The sequence below is a fragment of the Heliconius melpomene genome, chromosome 3, assembly GCF_056956725.1.
Source record: "Heliconius melpomene rosina isolate 202511_hmr_F chromosome 3, ASM5695672v1, whole genome shotgun sequence".
Taxonomy (NCBI): Eukaryota; Metazoa; Arthropoda; class Insecta; order Lepidoptera; family Nymphalidae; genus Heliconius; species Heliconius melpomene.
Window position 1 is genome coordinate 2,756,379 of NC_140391.1, and position 23,058 is coordinate 2,779,436.

The 23,058-nt window shown below is 32.5% G+C and overlaps 1 protein-coding gene and 1 long non-coding RNA gene across 2 annotated transcripts in view; both read right to left on the reverse strand.

Moving 5' to 3' along the window:
- The window catches only part of LOC146539862 (C3 and PZP-like alpha-2-macroglobulin domain-containing protein 8), a 165,168-nt gene that overhangs the window by 126,651 nt on the left and 15,459 nt on the right, over positions 1-23,058 (reverse strand). The window lies entirely within an intron of this gene.
- LOC146539863 (uncharacterized) lies at positions 10,472-12,022 on the reverse strand. Its single transcript, XR_014879468.1, has 2 exons — positions 11,174-12,022; positions 10,472-11,076 (listed from the first exon to the last, which is right to left on the reverse strand). It is a non-coding gene; the product is annotated as an uncharacterized LOC146539863 (long non-coding RNA).

A 23,058-nucleotide genomic window follows, 5' to 3' on the forward strand; every position in this document is an offset into this window, starting at 1 on the left:
TAATATTAAAATATACCTGTACGTATTACTTATTTGTATATATAAACGGATTCTATATATAGTATTCTCCAAAGGCTTTTATAAATGGCTTCTATTAACGATATTCTCCATTCAAAGTGACACTGGTGAAGTTATTATTGCTCTACGCCATAAACTAAGAATTTATCTTCACTGACGTATAAACGGACATGTCAAATTAGGATTAACTTTTTTACTATCTGTACTTAAAAAAGTCATATTAAAAATAATTTATTATTTCGGCCCTATAATAAAAAGCAGCCTTTTTTCTTCCTTTTCCTTTGTATAATGAAATCACAAACTTTTTATAGTTCATCGAAGGGTAACGTTAGCGTTAACGTAATTTGCATAAGGTTTTTGCGGTCTCGTCCAAACTTTTAGGTTAATGGATACAAATTCAGATTTTGTAAGTGAATAATAGTGATCTCGCATATATTTATAAGTAAATGGGCTAGGTAGTGGGTTTGATTTCCTTTTGAGGGAATGAAATGTTTAATACTTTTATTTCTTCGCTATGGTGTCGAGGCAAAGTGCGGCGTTAAGTTCTACCAATCAACATACAATGCGTACAGAATTCGGCGTAAAGTGAGAAGCGGAGTGTTTTAACATTATACTCTCTCTACCCTGCTACATACGGAATACAGGGAGAGGCTGGAAAATCTTTTTTTTCTATGCTACAAACATTATATTAAAATGTTTGTAGCTTAGGAATTTTAATTTTTTTAGGAGTTTTGCGATATATCAAAGGAAAACTAGTGAAAACACTTCATTAACCACTTTGCACCCAACTTTCGACACATTGCGTCTTGAATGGTGGAAATTGACACCATTTTTTATTTTTATACAAGAGTGAAGAAATGAAAAATATAATTCCATCGAGTGAGATCAAACTCGTAACTGTCGTGTTTAGCTACGCTATATAACTCTGCGCTACGACGGCAATAATAATTAATTAAGAAAATATTATACATACCTATATTTTAATTTTGTTGCTTAATTTTTTCTATAAAGTATGAGGTAAAACTACTTTTATGGTTTCCCTTTGGACCGTATTTTAAAATTTAATATCAAAATCGCCTTTTAATGCTACGCTTTTAACACTTTCTGATGTGTATATTTTATGAAATACAGTCTCGGCTTTAGCGTGAATTCTTTATGAACTTAATAAACACGGACTATATTAATAGGTAGAATATTTTTCATTATTAAAGGATTTTTAATAATTTTGAACTTTTGTGGCGTAGTGAAGTAAGTGTCTGGAATACTTGTTCAAGAGATTCGATACCAGTACAAAAAAATGTTATGGCATTCCCTGATGCTGCTCAACCATGATTTTTCCATCTGGTAATAGGCAGATATATTAGTAAAGATTTAGATTTTAAATTATTATTATAATAATATAAGTTAAACTCATCTATTTATTATTCAACCAAGTTCATTTTATAGTCCAATGCTAATAGCCTTTGGTGCTATTTTAAACAAATTACAACAAAGTACTTCGACAACAAAATGATAATAACACATAATTATTCCAGAATACAGAATAAATATTCTTACATAGACAATACGAGTTTAATATAAATGAAAATTTTGAGATGAATATTTATGAATTTTTATGCTTAACCCGTCTGGTAGTCTCCCCTGCGATACAATTACTGTTTTGTCGTGCTTGTCTTGTTTCACCCTGTATTCCGCACACAGCAGGGTACCCCGCGGGAACCTAGTATTAAGACACTCCGTACCTCATTTTCTGCCCAATTCTAAAGGCATTGCGTGTTAAGTGATAGGATTCAACGCCGAGATCGAACCCATAACCATCATATTTTTACTTAGGCGTTCTATGGCACTACAATGGCCTCATGGACCATTTAAAAATGTAATTACCAGTATGCTTGGATTTTCCATTGTTTAAAAATCTTAAATACATTTGCACCTTTCGTAAAATGCAATATTATTTTTATATACAAAATTATTAAAAAAGAAAAAAAACCGCTAGGACGTCATTGAATTAACAAAATCGTGCAACCCAAACAAAACCTGTATTGTAATTTTCATACATATTTTTCATAAATATTTTCAAAATTTCCACTCGAGACTGACATTAGCATTTATAAAATGCTAATGCAATTTACATCGTATTGCTTCGAGAATAAAGTTTAAAATTCAATACAAATATTACTTGGCGACCGTACGTCATGAATTATGCACGTCCTCCCCGGGGCGAAACTGCCTGATTAAAGGTGCTTTGGACCCTAGCGTTTATTACTACCCCTTTTACTTTGCTCATTCAATTTTCAACCCTAATACGTTTAAATAAAACCTCTTTTAGTATAATCCTAATGGGCACGTAAGCTTTTTTCAAAGTGATAGAATAAAATTGAAAATTCAAAGTGTTTATTTTTCTGATTGGAATAAAGTACGTTGTCGATAATTTAAAATGCTTTTTTTTTTAATTTATAATGCATGTAAAGAAAAACATTTACAAGTTTTTGCTCATTTCAAGATTGTGTTTATTTATTTAAAAAAGAAAGAAATTAAAAATAAATGCGTACATTAAATTAATTAAATTGGTGGCGCAGGGGCATAAGCGTGTGACTGTAACGCGACAGGTTATGGGTTCGATTCTCACTCGAGGAAAGGAAATATTAAATATTTAAATTTCTTCGCTCTGGTGTCGCGACAAAGCGTGGCGAAAAGTTTCGCCACTCAACACCCAACGCGTCCAGAATTCGGCGGAAATTGGAGAACAGAGTGTCCTAACACTACTTCCTTTGTCTTCCCTAGCTACATGCAGGAAACAGCGTGAAGCTGAGAACAATAATAAAAAAACTCCGAACAAATCTACATGCATATATCGACAAGCTCGAAGACAATGCCGAGATAGAGGTTCAACCGGCATTTGCATTCATGCAAGAAATCGAAGCGATTCTCGTTCCAATTTTTTTCCCCTATTTTAAAAAGAACGTTCTGGAAAATTGTTCTTGTAAATTCTACTTTGCTGCGAAAATAGGCAAACAAAATGCTGAAAACAGAAAAAATATTTTATTTTTTGTGGGCATTGTAAAAAAAATCTTTTTTATTTAAGCTTCATTTATATGATTATACGAGTACACCAAGACATGGAATAACATTTTTTCTCATATAAATGCAATATAACTGGCATTATGAAATTCCCAAAACCAATTTTATTAAACTTTTTATTACAATATCTTCAGAAAACATAAAAATTTAAACATAACGAGATGTGAACCCTTCACCTTGACAGGATTACTTATAATCTTGCAAAACTTAAAAAGCTGCATTTTTACTACATAAGGTTTGAAATTTAGATGTAGATGTATGTAGATTTGTATAAGCTTATTGCAGAGACATTTATCCAGCAATGAACGAAGAGTAACGATGATATTATTATATTTTAATGGACTTGGACAGTTGTCCAAGTCCATTAAAATACACCAAGTTTGGTGAAATGGACTTTTTTTTGGATGAACAATTATGCTTTTGATTGTACAGACGGTACAGACTGCTAAGAGTGGAGAATTGACAATGACAATTGAAATATGATATCGCAGTGTTTAAATCTTAATATCTTTCATACGTTTACTTTTTGTCAGGGCCGTGAATTTGACGAAACGTGGAAAGGAGTGTTTTCTCACTAGACGGATAATTATAATAAAAATATTTTGTCGCCGTATAAATGAACATTGAAATACCATATATCCATAGATATGCATATATTTTACATTCTTTCTACAATGTTCAGTAAAAATATTGGTGTCGGGATTTCAGGTAGATATCGTTTTAAGGTGGGCTTATAGGATTCTATCTCCATTAGAATAGAACGTGCGTTTGAAAAATCAGGGCATAATACCGGCGTGGTTTCCGTATTCTTGTTTTATGTTTGTTTTGTGGAATATTTTTTTTTATCTTTACGCTATATTTCTAGTGAGGTAGCCAGAGAGAAGGTTGTGCCAAACGCTACGGTCTCTGCATACCTCTTTTGCCTCTTCCACTGTTATAAACCTCTTCATACATGCCGTCGCCCCTGATCCTCATGCCTTGATCTACCTATCCTACTGTATGTGGGATTCCGCGTGAAGCTAAAAAAATATATTATTTTGAGAAAATGAATATATTTAATTTTCCCGAGTGGAAGTCGAACCTATAACCGACGCGTTCAAAGTCAAACGCTGTTACGTTGCGCCGTTACTGCGCCTTCATATTTCTCAATTAGGTAAATACACAGATTTATAGAAACATTAATAAAGAAAATAATAATATTAAGAAAGAAACTAAATCTAAACGTATGAAATGTTCATATATGTAATATTCAAATACACATTCCTACTATAAGCAATAAACATGGCCAGTAAGAGCCTTTGTTCTATGGCGAATTAACCTCAAACATTCCATAACAGAGTCGTTCAAGGCTTATGGAATAGTTTAGGGTGTTTATGAAAGTTGTCCTTTTGTACTTATGTTCATTATGGCGTTATTACATAGAAATTAATCGATTTTGAATATTTATTACTTTATAGAAGTATTGGATAAGTTTTATGAAATCGATATCGATACTACTGTATGGAAAGAGTGGAGAAACAGAGAGAGAGAGAGAACTGAGAAGTAACAATTAATGTTTAACTGATGTTTAGACAACTGTAATTAAATAATTAATCAATTATCCCAAAATTCATTTAAATATTATAAAATATATATTCATCTAGTTCAAGCGGGCGAAGCTGCGTAACAAAATAATAACGATGTATAAACAAAACACAATTCAATTGTCGCCTCACGGAGTCACCCTTACGGAACCGTGACATGCATTCTCTAGGGGTCGCTAGGTTTTCTAGGGTTGCTTACTACTTACTAATGTTGCTTATAAATTATTATATTTTAGTACATAAATATTTTATTATTTTAATTAATTATGATTTTAAAGTAGTAATAAGTAAATTTAATTAAATATTAAATTATTTTATTAGTAGCTAGTAATATCTGTATCAATTGCTGAAAAAATTTAATATTAATCGATATATTATATACTCGTAAGACACTAAACATTTATTTTAGACCTCTCGAGCTTATAAAAATATTCCTTTGAAATCAATCTCTACAATGGGGTGTTCAACGTTTTTGCCGGAATGAATTTTACGAAGAGGATTAATAAAGTTGTTATTATTCTTTATTACAGGCCAATTTGCGAGAAAGCTCCGAAGAATTGGGTCAGCTCTTTTGAGGGTGCCTTTAAAAAAAATCTTTTACTGTCTTTCCTTAGAACAACACACTGAACGATTTGACATTTAATTACTTTTAGAATTGTTAACACAAAAATAACTAAGCTACCTTATTAAGCGGCAAAGATTTATTAAAATATGATATATGCAGCCGGGAACTTAGTGTAAAAACTCTCCGCTCCCCACTTTCCGTCAAATTCTTGAAACATTGAGTGTTAAGGGGCGGAATTCAATCCCTAAAGATTGTGACAATTTCTGAATGGATTTAATTCAGTTGTAAATGAATAATATGTCTAATATGAATTAATAAGGCACTAGCTTTGGTATTACGTCGTTTATATGCACGTAAGAGGTATTAAAATATTATATTTTAAATATATCTACAAAAGAAAGTAGTATGAAACCAACGCAAGTACTAAGAAGAGATTCATAAGGGTCGACCTCACCCTTACAGGGGCGATTATAAAAACGACACGACCCCCGATTTAAATTGAGCCAATAAAACATTAAGATTCTCTGTGTATATCTTCTTAAAAAAGATAAACACAATTTTTTTTTCTTTTATATAATGATATAGTTAGGTTAAAAATATATTTTTATAATTATTTATTTATATGTGTATATAATCATATACATATATAAATAAATATAATATAATCTCAAAATAAAGAAATAAATATTTTGATAATTTTATATGTAATTTATTATGAAGGTGTATGACTGTTACGTGATGGCTGTGGGTTTGATTTCTACTCAGGTGACTGAAATATTTGATATTTTCATTTCTTCGCTCTGGTAACCAGGTAAAACGTGGCGTTAAGTTCCGTTAGTCAACAATTAATGTCTCGACAATTCGGCGAAAATTGAGAAACGAAAGCGGAAAATTGAGATATGGATGAATAGGTTTCCCCTACCTACCCTGCTCTATGGGCGGGATAAAAGCTCATTTTAAAAATATCTTAAAAGCTAAAACCTAACGAAATCAATGCTTTTTAAGCTGAAATCTCTTTTTTTAAAAATCTAACACAGCGTAGGTAAAAAATATTTAATCAATACTACAAAATTTAATATTACTGTAAGACTATTAAATAAATTTGTATAATATTCTACTATATTTAAATCAAATCTTTCCTATAAAATAGCATAAATACAATAGAATAGAATAAGTATAAAATAATATTATTTTCTATTCCACCATTCAACAATAAGCACCTTGTGCTCCGTATCTATGCATACATATGTACATATATCATAATCGAAGCATGAAATTCTCGATTTCACTACGAATGCATCGCTTGTCGCCTACTTGGGGGATTTGTGGGACAATACCTAGTTGGGAACCTTTGTTTGGTACTAGATACTGTTGTTTTAGGATAAATCTGTATAGAGGTTATCTTAAGGACTTTATGGATTTTTTTTTTCGAGTCATTGAGTGTTGTGTTGCGGAACTCAACACCGCGCTTTATCGTTTTATTTTAGCGAGGAAATGAATTTTATTAATTCCATCGAGGTTCTACCAATGGCTTGAACAAACATTGAATATTAAGGTAAGTTCACCGAAATACAATAATGAAAACTGTATTTCAATCCGTTGAGCCGTTTCTGAGATTAGCGTGCATAAACGTACTGACAAACATTTTAAAAATCTATATTTTGGCTTCTATTGCGTTGATAAACGTCCCAATAATGGTTTTTTTCATATTTCTTCCGTGGACAGACAACGATTAATAGCATTTTTACCATACGTATAAATTAATTAGCTTTTACTTAAGGCTTTGCCCGCGTGGTCAAATGGTAATAACTAATAGTTGTATATGACAGACATTGATGATATGGAAAACGGGAACGGAGTGTGTTAACACTAAATTCCCTCTGTCTACCTGTGTTACGGGATACAGCGTAAAACTATTTTTTTTAATGGACATCTATGTAATTATAATTGCGTATAACTTTCACAAAAAAAAAATAATTTAAAGCAATTGCTACAATAGAATAGATGCAAGCTTGCCTGTTTTTTATCTACAGACATCTCTTCTGCGCAATTGAGCTACAATCCAAGCCCTAATCTGTGATGCGGGCGAGCCCACACACGGAGGGATTTTTCCAATACATTTATCCTTACACTTGAGTTGTCTTACTTTAAAAAGAATATTCTCTAATCAGATATTTTAGATAGGAGCTGGAGGTTGTTTGGTCAAAAAAATGGGGAAACAGAGTGTATGTACACAAGGTTCCCTCTCGTTACCCTACGTATACATTGAAAAGTGTAAAGTTATCTATGTAAGAAAAATAAACAGAAATATAAATAAATAATTACACAAAATAGAACCTTAGTTCTAGTAAAATGATAATCAGGATGCAACATTTATGAGTTTTGGAAGCGGAACTTACGGATTCACTAATAAATGTACGTTCTCAAACTAGACTCGTTAATAGTCGAGTTTTAGTGGTTGGTTTACACCTAACTTGCATTTACGGCAAATACCTTAATCTGTTTGTGTTTGAATTCTACGTTATGAGTTATTTTTGCTTATTATAATTATGTAAAGTGGAGAATATCTCTATTTTTAACCTACTTCAAAAAGAAGGAGGTTATCAATTCGACTGTATTTTTTTTTATATTTTTTTTTTATGTTTGTTACCTCATAACTTTTGACTGGGTGAACTGATTTTTATTTGAAAGGTGAAGCTTCCCGAAGGGTCCCATTTTTTTTTAACTTCACACATATTAGATACACATTGTATACTAAACAAACAAATTATTTCTAAGTGTATACTTAAATTACTATGTAAATACAAAGTTCCATACTTCCATTAGTGTCTGAATAAGATAAATATGGCATTTTAGATTAGAACTAATGTATTAAAGATAGCTTTACAACGTCTTATGTAGGGTACATTACTATTATTTTTTTACATTTTTCAAATAATTTAGAAGACGTTTTCATATTTTTTTAGTTACATACTTTATCCCTAAACTGCTATTAGGCAGAGGGAACCTAAGAACCTATTGTTACGGCACGAAATGAAAATATTAAATATGTCGTTCCCCCGAGTGGTTATCGAATCCATAAACGTCGCATTTACGGTCGCACGTCTGTGTTGTCGACAACAACCTTTCACATAATTATAATGTTTATTTTTTCAATATATTTGTTCTGAAAACTGTTGAATTTATTTTTAAATATAAATATATATAAAATTTATCGACTATAAAAAACTCACCTATCCGCGCTTAAGGACGCTATTAGCAACGTGCCATGTTTTAAGACACTCTAATCTCTACTTTTGAACTAGAACGAAGAAATGAAAATATAAATCGAACCCAAAACCTATCACGTTTACAGGCACACACTTGTGCTCCTGCACCACGACTAACACCTCCTAGTTTTAACCATTTAACTGCAAAGGAAAGCTCAGAGTAAAGCCTACTTTATCATACTTATCGCCATTGTTTCTTTACGTATTCACATATATTATGACCAAAAAAAAGTACTTTTGCTAGATAAAACCCGTGAATGCACCAGAACATCCCATAATATAAGTTCTTCACAACCCATAAAGTTGAAAGATATTCCTACAATAGCATGTCTGCACCCAGCTTAATGTACCATTATATTACACTTATTGCGAACTCTCGACTGTTTCGTAGAACATATTCTATATATAGGTATATGTATATTTCGATGTTTCACGATTTCTCAAAAGTTCACTCTAGCCGGTGCCAACTTGGCTGCCAAAATATTATGGGGTGTATGCGGAATTTTTATAAGCTTGGATTTTTGTTACAATTATCTATATTTGTAGCAAGGAAGCGATGAAAAAAATCAAAGGAATATTTGCATTAAAAATTATCGTTATTTGTTTAGTCTGGTTGGAGATAACCTTGTGTCAAAACACTCCGTTCTCTCGTTAAAATATACTAAACATAATAATAATTAACCTGGTGGAGCCCATCACGTTTATGACCTTATATAATAGATATATGGAGATAAAAATATATAGAACTTATCCAAAAATTACTTGAACTTAGAACTATAGCTTAAATTGCTTCTCTTATATATTCTAACTAGCGGACGCGCGCAGCTTCGCTTGCGTATTTAAGGGTGAAGTCTAATAACCCATGAAACATGTGTTCAATGAAATATTTTTAAGAGTCTAAATTTCAAATTTTATAAAAATTGGTGGCGATTTAAAGATTTTTCTATACAAACTTTCAACCCCGTATTTGCACCCTTAGGGGGTGAATTCTAAAGAACCATGAAACACATCTTCAATTAAATATTTTTAAGAGTCAAAATTTCAAATTTTATAATAATCGGTGGCGTTTTAGAGATGTTTCCATACAAACTTTCAACCCCTTATTTGCACCCTTAGGAAGAGAATTCTAGAAAACGATGAAACACGTATTCAATAAAATGCTTTTAAAAATCTAAATTTCAAATTTTATAAAAATCGGTGCCGATTTAAACTTTTTTCCATACAAACTTTCACCCCCTATTTCACCCCTTTAGGGTTAAAATTTTTCAAAATCCCTTCTTAGTGGATGTCCAGATTACGAAAGTAAACATCTGTCCAAATTCCACGTTTCTACGCACAGCGGTTACGGCTGTGCGTGCGTCTTACCTCAGTCAGTGAGGATAAGTCCTTTTATATATCCCATCAAAAACATAAATGTAAAATGAAAGCCAAGTTTTGTAATAAAACGTATGCTTTCAGCGATAAAAGAAGTGAGATGTAAATGTATGCCAAGTTCAATGGTCAGTCCTGAAATTTATTTTTAACAATATAAAATATTTTATAACAACTGAAAATGCCCATTCTTCTTACAACTTGGAGATTTTATTTATGTGTAAAATCTGACTTGGCTAGTTTTCAAATGAATTTACATCGATGTAAATGAATGTATTCGAATTCTATTCTATTCAGATTCTATTGTAAATTCATATGAAAACTAGCCAAGTCAGATTTTACACATAAATAAAGTCTCCAAGTTGTAAGAAGAATGGGCATTTTCAGTTGTTATAAAATATTTTATATTGTTAAAAATAAATTTCAGGACTGACCATTGAACTTGGCATACATTTACATCTCACTTCTTTTATCGCTGAAAGCATACGTTTTATTACAAAACTTGGCTTTCATTTTACATTTATGTTTTTGATGGGATATCATTACTTTTTGTATAGAAATTATAAGTAGGAAGATTCATAATGTAATCAAAATCAAAATATTCTTTATTCAATTTGCCCATTACAAGTACTTTTCCTATAGGAAGCTACTACGGCAAGAAACTCAAGAGTTGCTCTTTTTAAAACATAGTTTAGAGTAAGCGCTTCATAGGACATTTCTCTTCGCCGAATAAACCAAGTAGGACACCATTGTGATAATACACTTCTATCTTAATATTGTACAAATCCACTGCAGCCTTTATTTCGTAAGTAGCTCCGTACGTAGTTAAGCAAAGCATGTCTTCTTTAGAAAAGTAAGGATTCCCGTTTCGAGCGCTAGTGTAGATACTTAAATCATTCCAGTTACGACATACGTACTCTACTATATCGCAATTTATTAGTTTGTTGTATATCAATACGCTCAAACAAAGAATATGCAATAGCATGGAAGAGACAGGTCCCATCGGGAGGCATTGGAACAATTCGGTGTAAGTTCTTGTTTCAACCACAAGCAATTCTATTGAACGACTCATTGTTCAATATGTCTTGGAAAAAATATAAACAATAAGTTTATTAAGTGCTGACGGTACCAATCTGAATTGATATGATCCCAAGGTCGACTTCGTTCTGTGCCGTTTTCACAAGTGTTCCTAAAACCAGTAAAATCATGAAACCCAGGCCAAAAAAACCATTAAAATATGAGCGCCTTCGTACAATACAATATATCTAATATAATTAGGTATTTACTTTTTTATTATGGTCAATAATATTATGTTTTATTACTCTTAAGACGATATTTAATTATATATGAAAATAGATTATATTTATCTATGAATCTCGACTATAGTTTTTATTTTGTTGATTAAATGACAGTTGTCAGATTTGAAAGTAATTAATGTATGCTGCGTTTAGAAATCTGATATATTTATTATTATTATTTTCTAATTTTATAATTTTACTAGCGGACCCGGACGCGGCTACGCCTGCTTGAAATATAAGAATATAATTTGTATAGAAATATAATTTCAATTTAGATGAAATGCTAAAAGTGACTATTATATTTATTTCCATAAGGATGGATATCAAAATGACGCGGTAACGAACGCGGTCGCATAGCGACGACGGTTGTTATTAACATGGAAGAATAAATTGCATGTCAAATTAGAAAGTATTTTAATTTATTAGTACATATGTGTAATGTAATATTATATAGCCTATATCACTTCTGAAGAATGCAGCTTTCATACAAAACAAAAACATAGTAAAACGGACCAGTAGATCCGGAGATCTTAGCGTTCAAACAAACAAACAAACAAACTCTTCCGCTTTATTATATTAGTATAGATTGGAATAACTCAATACGCAATGCCTCCAGAATTCAATGGAAAGTGGAGTTACTGAGTGTCTTAACACTAAGTTCCCTCTGTCTACCCCGCTATGTGTGGGATACACCGTAAAGCGGATTTATTTATTTTTTATTATTTTATTTAAATAATGTTTAATTTTCTCTTTTTTTTCTTATTTTTTTTATTAACAATTACTTAAATTTTTACTGTTAATAATTACTTTATAATTACTTCTGTTAAGATAGCTGGTAGGCTGACAAGATATCAAAAGATGCAGGATAGCTGCCAACTAATGTAATAGATTGTACCATTGATTTTGAAAAGAGCAACTGTTGAGTTTCTTGCCGGCTCTTCTCAGCAGAACTGCCTTCCGAACCGGTGGTAGCTTTTTGTTCATATGTTCATTCGACGATTCAAAAGTGCTTATAATAATTGCCTATTTGAATAAAGAATATTTTGAATTTGAATTTGAATTTGAAAAATAAAAATCAAATCAGCTTCACGCTGTATTCCGCACTAAGAAGAGTAGACAGAGAGAACCTAGTGTTAAAACACTCAGTAACTCCACTTTCCATCGGATTCTGTTGGCATTGCGTGTTGAGTGGCGGAAGTCTACACCGCGCCTTGCCTCGACACCAGAACGAAGAAATGGAAATATAAGTTTAAATAAATATTTCATTTCCTCGAGTGGGAATCGAACTCACAACCAGTCAGGTTTTACAGTCACACTTTGTGCCCCTGTGCCACAACTGACCTTACAGATAGTATATTATTATTAAATTTTATATATATTTTTATCAATATAATTATTTTTTATAAGCTTTTATTTATATAAATTTTTTAGTGTATTTTTTTTTCTGTTTTAGGATTCTGTACCTTGAAAGCAATAAAATAGAACCCTTATAGGATCTTATATAGGACTTAGTACTTAAATATTGTAATAATAATTTAATATCAAATACGTTAATCGACTATGCAAATACTCTTAGTATAATAAGTACTAAAATGTTTAAATTATCTATATATATAAAAGGACTTGTCCTCACTGACTGAGGTAAGACGCACGCACAGCCGTAACCGGTGATGGTAGAAACGTTAAATTTGGACAAATGTTTACTTTCGTAATCTGGACATCCACTAAGAAGGGATTTTGAAAAATTTTAACCCTAAAGGGGTGAAACAGGGGTTGAAAATTTGTATGGAAAAAAAATTAAATCGGCACCGATTTTCATAAAATTTGAAATTTAGATTTTTAAAAGTATTTAATTGAACACATGTTTCATAGTTTTCTAGAATTCTCCCGCTAAGGGTGCAAATAAGGGGTTGAAAGTTTGTATGGAAAAATCTTTAAACCGCCACCGATTATTATAAAATTTGAAATTTAGACTTAAAAATATTTAATTGAACACATGTTTCATGGGTTATTAGAATTCACCCTTAAATAGGCAAGCGAAGCTGCGCGCGTCCGCTAGGAATAAATAAAAATGAAGGATGTTAATCCATTTATTATATTTTTATATTTTTACGTGAAGCCCTTGAAGTCCACATGATGACAGGCTTTCTCAGGACATAAATTAGAGTCATTTTCAGCTACAAATGGAGACATATCTTATCTTAAAATATATTTGAAAGCATCATGTTGTTGTAGATGGCTTACGTAAGTAATAGTGAAGTTAGTCTACAAAACAAATAAAATATTTACTAACGTGTGACATAAATATAAGCAACAATATATAAATAATGCATTGCTCTTATATTATGCCAGGCGCTACACTATAAGTAAATGTTCCTAATTGAATCTATTTATTGAAAAATTATAAGAAAATGTTAAAAAAATACTAGTTTCGGATTTTTTCCTTTACATACACCCAATTACTTAACCGGATGCTAAATTTCACCATTCCAGGTCATCTGGAACTTGGTTAACATTAAGGTCTATAGGTCAGTCACCCCCCTAAAAATTTACGATTTTTGGACGTCATTATCTAAATAACTGTTTGAGCTGTGTTTATGAAATTTAATGTACGTATACAGGTAGGGGGTCTAAATATTTGAGCCAAATATGACAGCTTTAGGTGGAATAGTTTTTGAGTTACGAATAGGTAAAAAGTGGCTTCAAATGGTTCGTGTAAAATAACACACGGTGCTGCTCGCCAGTTCTGTTCGTAAAAAAACTTGGCCACGCGCTCCGCGCGTTTTAAATATAGATAACTAATAACACATACTAAAAATAAGAAAGTAAAATCTAAATCCCTGTGTATTTACGTAGAGTTAATCCCTAAATCTGTATTTCAATACTCTTTCAAGTACAGTCTAGACGTATTCATATAAACAAGCTGAGGATTTTAGGCAAAATAAGTAAACCTGTTTGCGGATCATGTAAGAGGCTTTTTACGTTGTTTTGGTGTATAAAATACCCTATTTATAATCTATTCTATTATATTATATAAAAAATGGTGATTGATATATTGACAAGTTGACCATAGCAGTATGAAATATAAAATTTAAATATTTTTTTTTTGCAAAGAAGACACTAGGCTAGTGTTAGGACACTTCGCTGCTCACTTTTGCACTATCATATTCACAACTGGCCCCACTATGAATATCTACCATTTAATTACATTATTAAGCATTTCTTCTCATAAGAGAGACAATCAGTTTGTTTTACATGTAAATATTTGTCTAGCTTAGGTGGTTAGTTAGTAATTACAAAATATTAAACGACAATAAAGAAATTCACATAAAAAAAAAAAGTTTGTGAAACTAAGTACTTAGTAAAAATATTATGAATATTATATAATATAGATTTAATATTTTTATTTACTCTAGTAACAAGGCATAGCGAAGAAAGTGGGGAACGGAAATATCTTAGCACTAGGTTCCCACTTCCCTCTACCTCCTTTGTGCAGGATTTGCATCCCGTGTGAACCCAAAAAAACAATAAATAAATAAGTATGTAAATATACAAAAGTATTTAGCCATAAAAACACAGTTCTTTCCAACGACTGCAGTGTGCATTTAAAACAAAACCTTACCTCTTGACGTTCAGTAATAATCCCCTATTACATACTTTTAACCGTCTCTTTTATATAAAGGCCTTTTATCTACTTGGCTTAAAATAAAAATTACTTTAATAAAATGGTTTTCTCTTTATTTTCTCGTAGTTAAATTTTGTTTTTATAGTTAAACTACGTTTAGAATAATAGTTTTAAAATATGAATTAAATATTATTTTACCAACTATTAAGCTTATTCTAATAAATCGTATCTTGTGCTTAAATAAACTAAAAAGGCCAAATATTTTAAGCATTCCGCCGAGTGTATCAATGATCTCCAAAAATGAAAAATGAGATATTTTAATTTTTTCTGTCTAGTAGTCTAATATAACAAACCGTGGCGTTAAGTTCCGCCATGTAATAAACAATCATTCGAAAATTGGAAGGTATTTGGATAACGGAGTATCTAAACACTAGAATCCGTCAATCTTTCCTGCTAAAGGGGATACACCATAAATCAAAAACAAAAAAAAAAACAATATCTTCAATATTCCACAAAGAAAATGAACAAAACTTCAAAGAAAAACGACGCTAGTATCATAAAAAATACACAACCAGTCCATCAATTACTCTCTAGCGACTGTGCATTAAAAAAAAACAAAACTGTGCTAAAGATGCCCCGCAGCACAGAATAATTCACCTCGACTCTATCTATTCCATACCTTTAATGTACCCGCTTTATAAACCGCAAGCTTCGCTTGTAAAAACAGAGCTTTCAGTTCTTTCATAGCATGGGTGAATAATTAGGTTCCTTTTTTGTATAGATTTCTTGTTTATGTTGGGAGGGTAATTATTTTTGAGGTTAAAATATGTTTCTAAGTTGGATATGTGTGAGCGTTTAAGATATTTGATGGTGGTAGTAGATTCGATTTTTTTTTTTTTTTACTTTTTTTAATTCGTATTGAGTTTTTTGTTTTTGCGAATGGATATAGAAAACGTGGTCGTTGCTGTTAGTTTTAGGAAAGGCACAGGGTCCAATTTCGCTACCAAATATGGCATGCTAAAGTTTCTCTCTGTGTAGAAAGAAAATGGACCAGAATTATGTAATACGAGAACGAAAGTATTTTAAATAAATATTTGTCTAAACGGAAATCGAACGCAAAACATGCATCTCTACACAACTCCACGATGCCTTTACAGTAATAAATATTAAAATACAATAAACAATATAACAGTTACACCGTAAATTCTCTATTGTGTTAAACAAAACAAACGAGTTTTTATTTTATTTTTCACGTCATGTTTTATGTTCACTATATCTAATATATATGTGAATGGAGCAAGCTATATAATAATTTTAAAACGTCGTACTAGCACGTTGATAGTATGGAAAGCATTTTTTTTATATAATACAGGTGTATAATCATTTTCATTACATTTAACGAAACTATGTCCATTGGAGCCCGTTGTGGCGCAGTGGTAGTGTCTGACTGTAGACTGATGGTTGTTGATTTCCTAGTGGAAATAATAAGTCACCTTTATTTCCTACTTTTCGCCAAATTCTTGAGGAACCCTTGTTGGTGGTGGAACTCACCAAAACGAGGTAACGAAAATATAAATTAATTCCTCGAATGGAAATCGAACTCACAACATTCGCGTTTACAGTTGTCCATTTTAATAAATCATAGTAAAAGAGCACTAAAGTTTAGAAACCTTTTTATTGTAAAACAGTAGTGAGCAAGAGAAAATGTTTCACTTTAAAAGATAACGTAATGGGTGGAATTACTGGGCACATAATATATATCCTTTAAATATGTGAAAATGATGATTGTTAAACTGTAGGGTGAATGACATTTCAATTAGAATAAATGCATAGAATATTTTATTTTAACTTAGCTTCACGCTGTATCCCTAGCGGGGTAGACAGAGAGAACGGAGGGCCAAACGCTACAGCCTCTACATACCTCTTTCGCCTCGTCCACTGTCATCAACCACTTCATACATGCCATCCGGGGGGTCCTCGAGCTTTTTATGTGAACTTCCTCCAGTATCTTTGATATTGTGTTTTATTTTCGAATATTATATTGGAACGAAGTTCTTTACGGAAGGCTTGGAAGGGATAGGGATTTCGCGTGACCGAACTGAAAAAAATGTGATAGTAAAACCGTAAGAAAAATGCGTGGAATAAAACCGTTAAATGAGACGTGCGCAGGCGCGACAGTCGCATACACAGACGAGTAGTGTATAATACCTTTCTCTTTCTCCCTCTTTCTTTTCGTTCTCTCATCCCTTCTCTTTCTATTATTTCTATTTTTCTATTTCTATGTAATTTTATGTTGTCAAACAAAAATAAAGAGACATATTTTGTTATTTTAGTTGATAATTTGAATTACGCTGTTTTTTTTATTTTAAGTAATTTATTATTTCCTAAAATACTGAATTTCCTACTTTCTTGTACTTAAAAAAAACTAATCAGCAAAATTTAAAAGAAAAATCAAGAAACCCAACATAAAATTGAGCACGACTTTTTTTGCAATTTGTGTCGGTTCTACATTAGCCGAAGGAACCTGGTGTCCCACGGCACCATTTTTTTTATTTAACTGACTTCCGTTCTTCATTTGTTGGCGTCTTAGCGTGCCAGTTGACCACAACTTAATTCGCCAAAGTCACATTATATAGAGGACATACAAAGTTCCGGCTAATTTAAGTAAAGAAATGAATTTCATCGTTTTATGTAATAACTATCATATTTCGAATATTTAAAAATGCCACCAGCAAAATTAAATATAAAGTAAAGAAAAACTTCTCTGACTAATGATTTTACATTCGTCTTAACAAAACTACTGGACATAAATCAGCTTCACGCTGTATCCCGCACACAGCAGGGTTGGCAGAGGAAACCTAGTGTTAAAACACTCCGTCCCTCACTTTCTACCGTATTCTGGAGGCATTGCGTGTTGGTGGCACATCGTGGCGGCGTGTCATTAAGAGAGAAATTATTGTAGTGTTGAACGTAAATAATTAAAAGTCTACTCACGATTAACACTGAGTATATTCAGCACCACTTTAAAGTACATATAGCTTGAACACAAATAGTAAATCACTACACAGTTTATACAAAAGTCAACCACAAACATATATATGTAGAAGGAAGAGATTAGAACAGATATTATATTATCTTAGATGTTTAATGATTAGCTTTAATATCATCTGTTGCAACTGTTTATAATATGACTGGCTGTGTTCATGTAAAAATGACAATGTGTCAACACATTTGTATAGCTTCAGAGGAAGTGATCGAAAATACACTAATTATTGATTATTGTAGAATTACGATTGGCTGACTTATGTTAAAGAGACTCCAACTTGACTTTTATTAGACCAGTGAGGTAATTTGACCAATAACGCGGAGGCTTATGCCTTGAGTGGAGTCGTGACGTGGAGGGTGAAGTTCGAGTTTAAAATTTATTTTTAATATATTTAGTGACGAGTGTCACGAATCTGCTGCGTTATTCCTGCTTGCGTTAACCCACAGTGGAGCCCACAGGTCCAATAAAAGTCTCATTTGCGAGCAATCTCCTACATATATATACAAAAATAACTGACAAAACAATGGAACATGTATAAAATGCCTCGAGTGGCAAGCATCGACTGTGATAATAAAATATACGAGGGTAGGCGTAGATCTTAGGACACCTTACCGGTTCAGTCGAGGCCAGCGAGCGCTTTCATATAAATATTGTTAGCGTACTCGTGTAAAAGTGAGTAGACTTAGGTGAAAAAGACAATAAAGGCAGTGTCTCAGTGGAATTGTGCCAAGCGGGAACAGTTGCTTGTAGGTGGAAGCCCTAATTGAAAGGTATCTAGTGTGTAGTGTTGTTATTGAGTGATACATGTCACTTATTGTAATTATGTGGAACCTCTGTCCGAGTACGTTGGAAACATAAAGACGGTATGTATTTTTATTGTGTTTATTTTAAAACGCTAACCGCGTCCGTTTTCTAACAATACTAAATACGAATACTTACAATAAAACTATAAATGTATATATGATTTTATGTATGTATATCCTATATCTTATAAAACAAAGTCGCTTTTCGTGTCTGTCTGAACTTTCTAACTCTTCTTCTTCTAAACCACCCAACGGATTTTTATGCGGTTTTCACCATTAGGTCGAGTATTTCTCAGGGAAGGTTTATATATAGTTTATTATTTGTACATTCTTATGTAAATTAACATAAATAAGATAAATGTGTATAAAGTCCTACCCGTTGAGACACTTTCGCGCATGCGCTGCTTTAATGGTAAGTACTACATGAAAAAATGTACTGGAGTATTGTTCCTCTTAATAAGACCTACAAAAAAGTCTGCGACAGCATATTTTTATCTTTTAAGGATAACGTGTAGTGATCATATTTCTGTCTAAAAATAGTAATTTCAATATATTTTATATTGTGAGTGATATTTTTCCATAATGGTATTAACCTTCATCCTTTAAAATACTTTATTAATTTTCTACGTTAAACGAAGATAAAGTTTGCTGTTTACACTATTTCGAAATTGCGAATAGTTTTAGAGAAAAACGCATTTAATTGTTGACACATCACGCCGTTGACTCATCAGCTGTGCCGACTCAAGTTTTACTTATCCCTTACTCTCAGCATAAAAATAAGTATATTAGTTACGTTGGCCATTAATGTAGATCAAAACGGTCTTTTACTGTTTTTCATTTTAATAAGTACTTTAGAAGTTGTTACAATATCAAAACATCCTTGCTGCGAAACGTGCCCCGCGACGTTTTGCTTATACAAGCGCGTCATGAGCAGTCATCGGTGGTTCAGTGGTAGAATGCTCGCCTGCCACGCGGGCGGCCCGGGTTCGATTCCCGGCCGATGCATTCTATTTAATTTTCCTCACAGGCAGCCACGTAGTGCTTGCTTTTCATCAGTGACAGAATACCCTCTTAAGATTAACCACAAGCTCAAAAAATAAAACCCGCCTGCCTCTATAGCAACGAAGATTTAGATGCGTTTGCACGTATTGGATAATTGGAGTTGAATGTATTATTTCAGCGCGATATATTTGGTTTCATATTTTTTATAGTAGTTATTAGTAGGTAGGTTTTTGTTTATAATTTCTTCCGTTTAAATATAGTAATTTAACTATCTAAAAATAATCATTTCAGTATATTGCAATAAGTACTTGAAAACAATTGGAAAATCCTTATTGAAACTACGAAAATGCGGGTTGCATTAGGGTTTAATTAATTTTCACATTATCTTAAGTGCTTTGCAAGCATACATTATATGAATAATCCAGTAGTAAAAGCGGGCGAAGCCGCAAGAGGGTCACTAGTAAATGATAAATAAATGAATTACAATATTGATATATATATATGACACATATTAAATAAATTATAAATATAAATAATAGTTCCCTTCATTATCAAAATTCCTTCGGAAACGGAAAAATACCGGAATTCTACGTTTAATACTTAACGTAAAAGAAATTGTAGACAATATTCCACTTTGCATAATTCAGCAAAGTAGGCAGAGGGAACCTAGTTTTAAGACACTACGTTCATTTTCTGTTTAATGGCGGAACTCAACGCCGTTATAATAATTGACGTTATTATAAACAAAACACTTATCTATTATCTTTCATATTTAAAATATTCCTTTTTAATTTAATAAAACAATTTGTATAATTACAATACATTTGTAAGAGACGGTTGTTCTGTTTGATTAATTTATTGGTTCATTTTCGTATTCGCGACAGTTTTAATGAAAATATGAATTATTCTACGTCGATGTCGAATTGAATGGAATGGAAAACCTTCAAAGTTGCGATAGCGTATTGAAAAGTTTGCCTGCTTTATAATTCTCATTATTATTGCATGTGAGTTTTTAATACGATATTTCATTTTTTTGTATGTTTTCGTAGATTTTTTTTTAATAATAGCTTTGGTTTTTTTTCAGCTTGACGTTTTATCTAGCATATAGCTGAAGGCAGAGGGAACTTAGAGTTGATACACTTTGTTCCCCATATTTCGCGGATTTTTTTTAATATATTGTGTGTTGGGTGCCACTATGCCGCGCTTTATCAAAATTTATGTGTATACACATAAATTATTCCTGTAAGTAGTTAGAGTAGTAGAGTAGTATATAGTTGTTTTGTCTAATACTAAGAAATAATAAAAAATTCAGAACATTTTCTTTATATACACAAATTGATATGAAATAAGCTGGATAAGAAACAGCAATCATTATCAATGTCATGTTTGCTAATTTTCATCAAATCAAGTTTCTAGAGTTCAACTGCATTAACATACAAATAACATCTGTACTAGTAATTTATACTAGTTATATTAGATTTTTTTCTCGTTTCTCTATTGTAGTGTAAGCAGAGGGAACCTAGTCTTAAAACACACTGTTACCCATTTTCCACCGAATTTTCAAGGCGGGACTCAACGCCGTGCTTTTCCTTGGTACTAGAACGAACAAACGAAAATATTCATAATTAATAATCCATTTCTCGAGTGGCAATCGAACCTACAACCGTCGCGTTACATTCACACACTTGAACCCCTGCGCCACGACAGCCTCAAATCTTTTATATTAAATCTGATTAAAAAACAAAACGTCATACATAATCAGCATATTCAAAAGGGAACCTAAAGTGCACAAAGATTTAATCATGTAGCATATCACAAAGGGGGACAGAATTAACAATTTATATTCCGTACGCTATACAATTTCAGAATAAAGATGCTAGAGTTTCTCGAGAAATCTTCGCTTTGACAGCTCCTTTATATGCCAGCTTCAATGTTTCGTTATCTTTTACATAATAAGAGAAATTTCTTACAGCGTGATTGTATAGATGTGTATATATAAGTCACGCTTACAAATGAGGATTGGTTAAGGGAACCTGGTAATCCAGTGTCAAGACCTTAGGTTCCTCCCTTACCGCAGAATTCTTGAGGAGTTCAAGTTGAGTAGTATATAGAGATAAAATAAACGCGGTGTTAGGTTACGCCAATCAATACCTCAATTCTACTGCTTCTACCTGCTTCTTATATACATGAGATGCGCGAAAGTAAAAAAAATATATTTCATTGAACAGAAAATACACTTGACTTAACGCCAAAAATAGAAATCAATTGATTTGTCAGAATACGCACATCGCCCCGCTATACCGACATTATTATTTATTGAGAAAGAAATATATTCGTATGTGAATAGGCGACCCATTTAGTGGTCGTGAATAAATACGAAACCGATCAGCGTAGTGCCCCAAGTTTTGTAAAGAATAGCTGGTGACCTCCATAAATCTTGCATTCATTGCTCTAGATCGAAGAAGCCACAAATTTTATCCTTAAGTTAGAAGTTTTTGACGAGATAAAAATAAAAAAATATTTTAATCTCGTAGTAAATTTTCGTCTAGGCCAGTCGTGGCGCAGAGGCACAGGGGTGTGATGTAACGCGGTGGTTATTATTTCACTTCCGCCACTCAACCCGCAATGCCTTCTTAAATTCAATGCAAAGAACGGAGTGTCTTAACACTGGGTTCCTTCTACCTACCCTGCTATGTGCTGGATACAATTACATACAAGTTTAGCAATTACATCCATTTCCTAGTGCTCAATTGGGTATGAAATTTGGAATAGAGCTTGAGTTCTGATACGTTTGCTATCACCCTTTGTGCCCTTGTACCACGACTGGCATCTAAAAAGAACTGCTATTTCGTACGCCACGCCAACTTCTTATACCTTAAAACTCATCCCAGGAGCATTGGGAACAGAATTTTTGTACCGCGTACCCTTAGTTATGCTAATGCGTATGACCGGGTTCTGCCAAATAAGGGAATAAATTGTGGTCTCTGACTGTGACTATGAATAAATTTATCGGTCTGCCACGGAGGCCGTAACGTAACGTAACGTACATACTAAGTAACTATTGCGTTGATCTAAAGAAATCTAAAGACTTGTTTGATGCTGGTAGTAAATTGGTTGTTGGTATATAATGTACGCATAACATAGCTAAAATTAAGATTAAATTTTAGGTTCATGGGTAGACAAAATGGACTTTTGCAGAATTCCTTGTTAATTCCTTCAGTACCACCATGTACCTTTCATATGCCAAAAGTTTCCTTGTGCTAAACATATGATTGCACTAACAGCTCTGTACTTTCAGCTGAGAGTTTGAACTGTGGATTTGGACTCTCGACTATATCTTTTGCCGTCGGTTGCTGAATGCCATCTAAGCCACTTTCAGTGAAAGCTCGAATCAAAT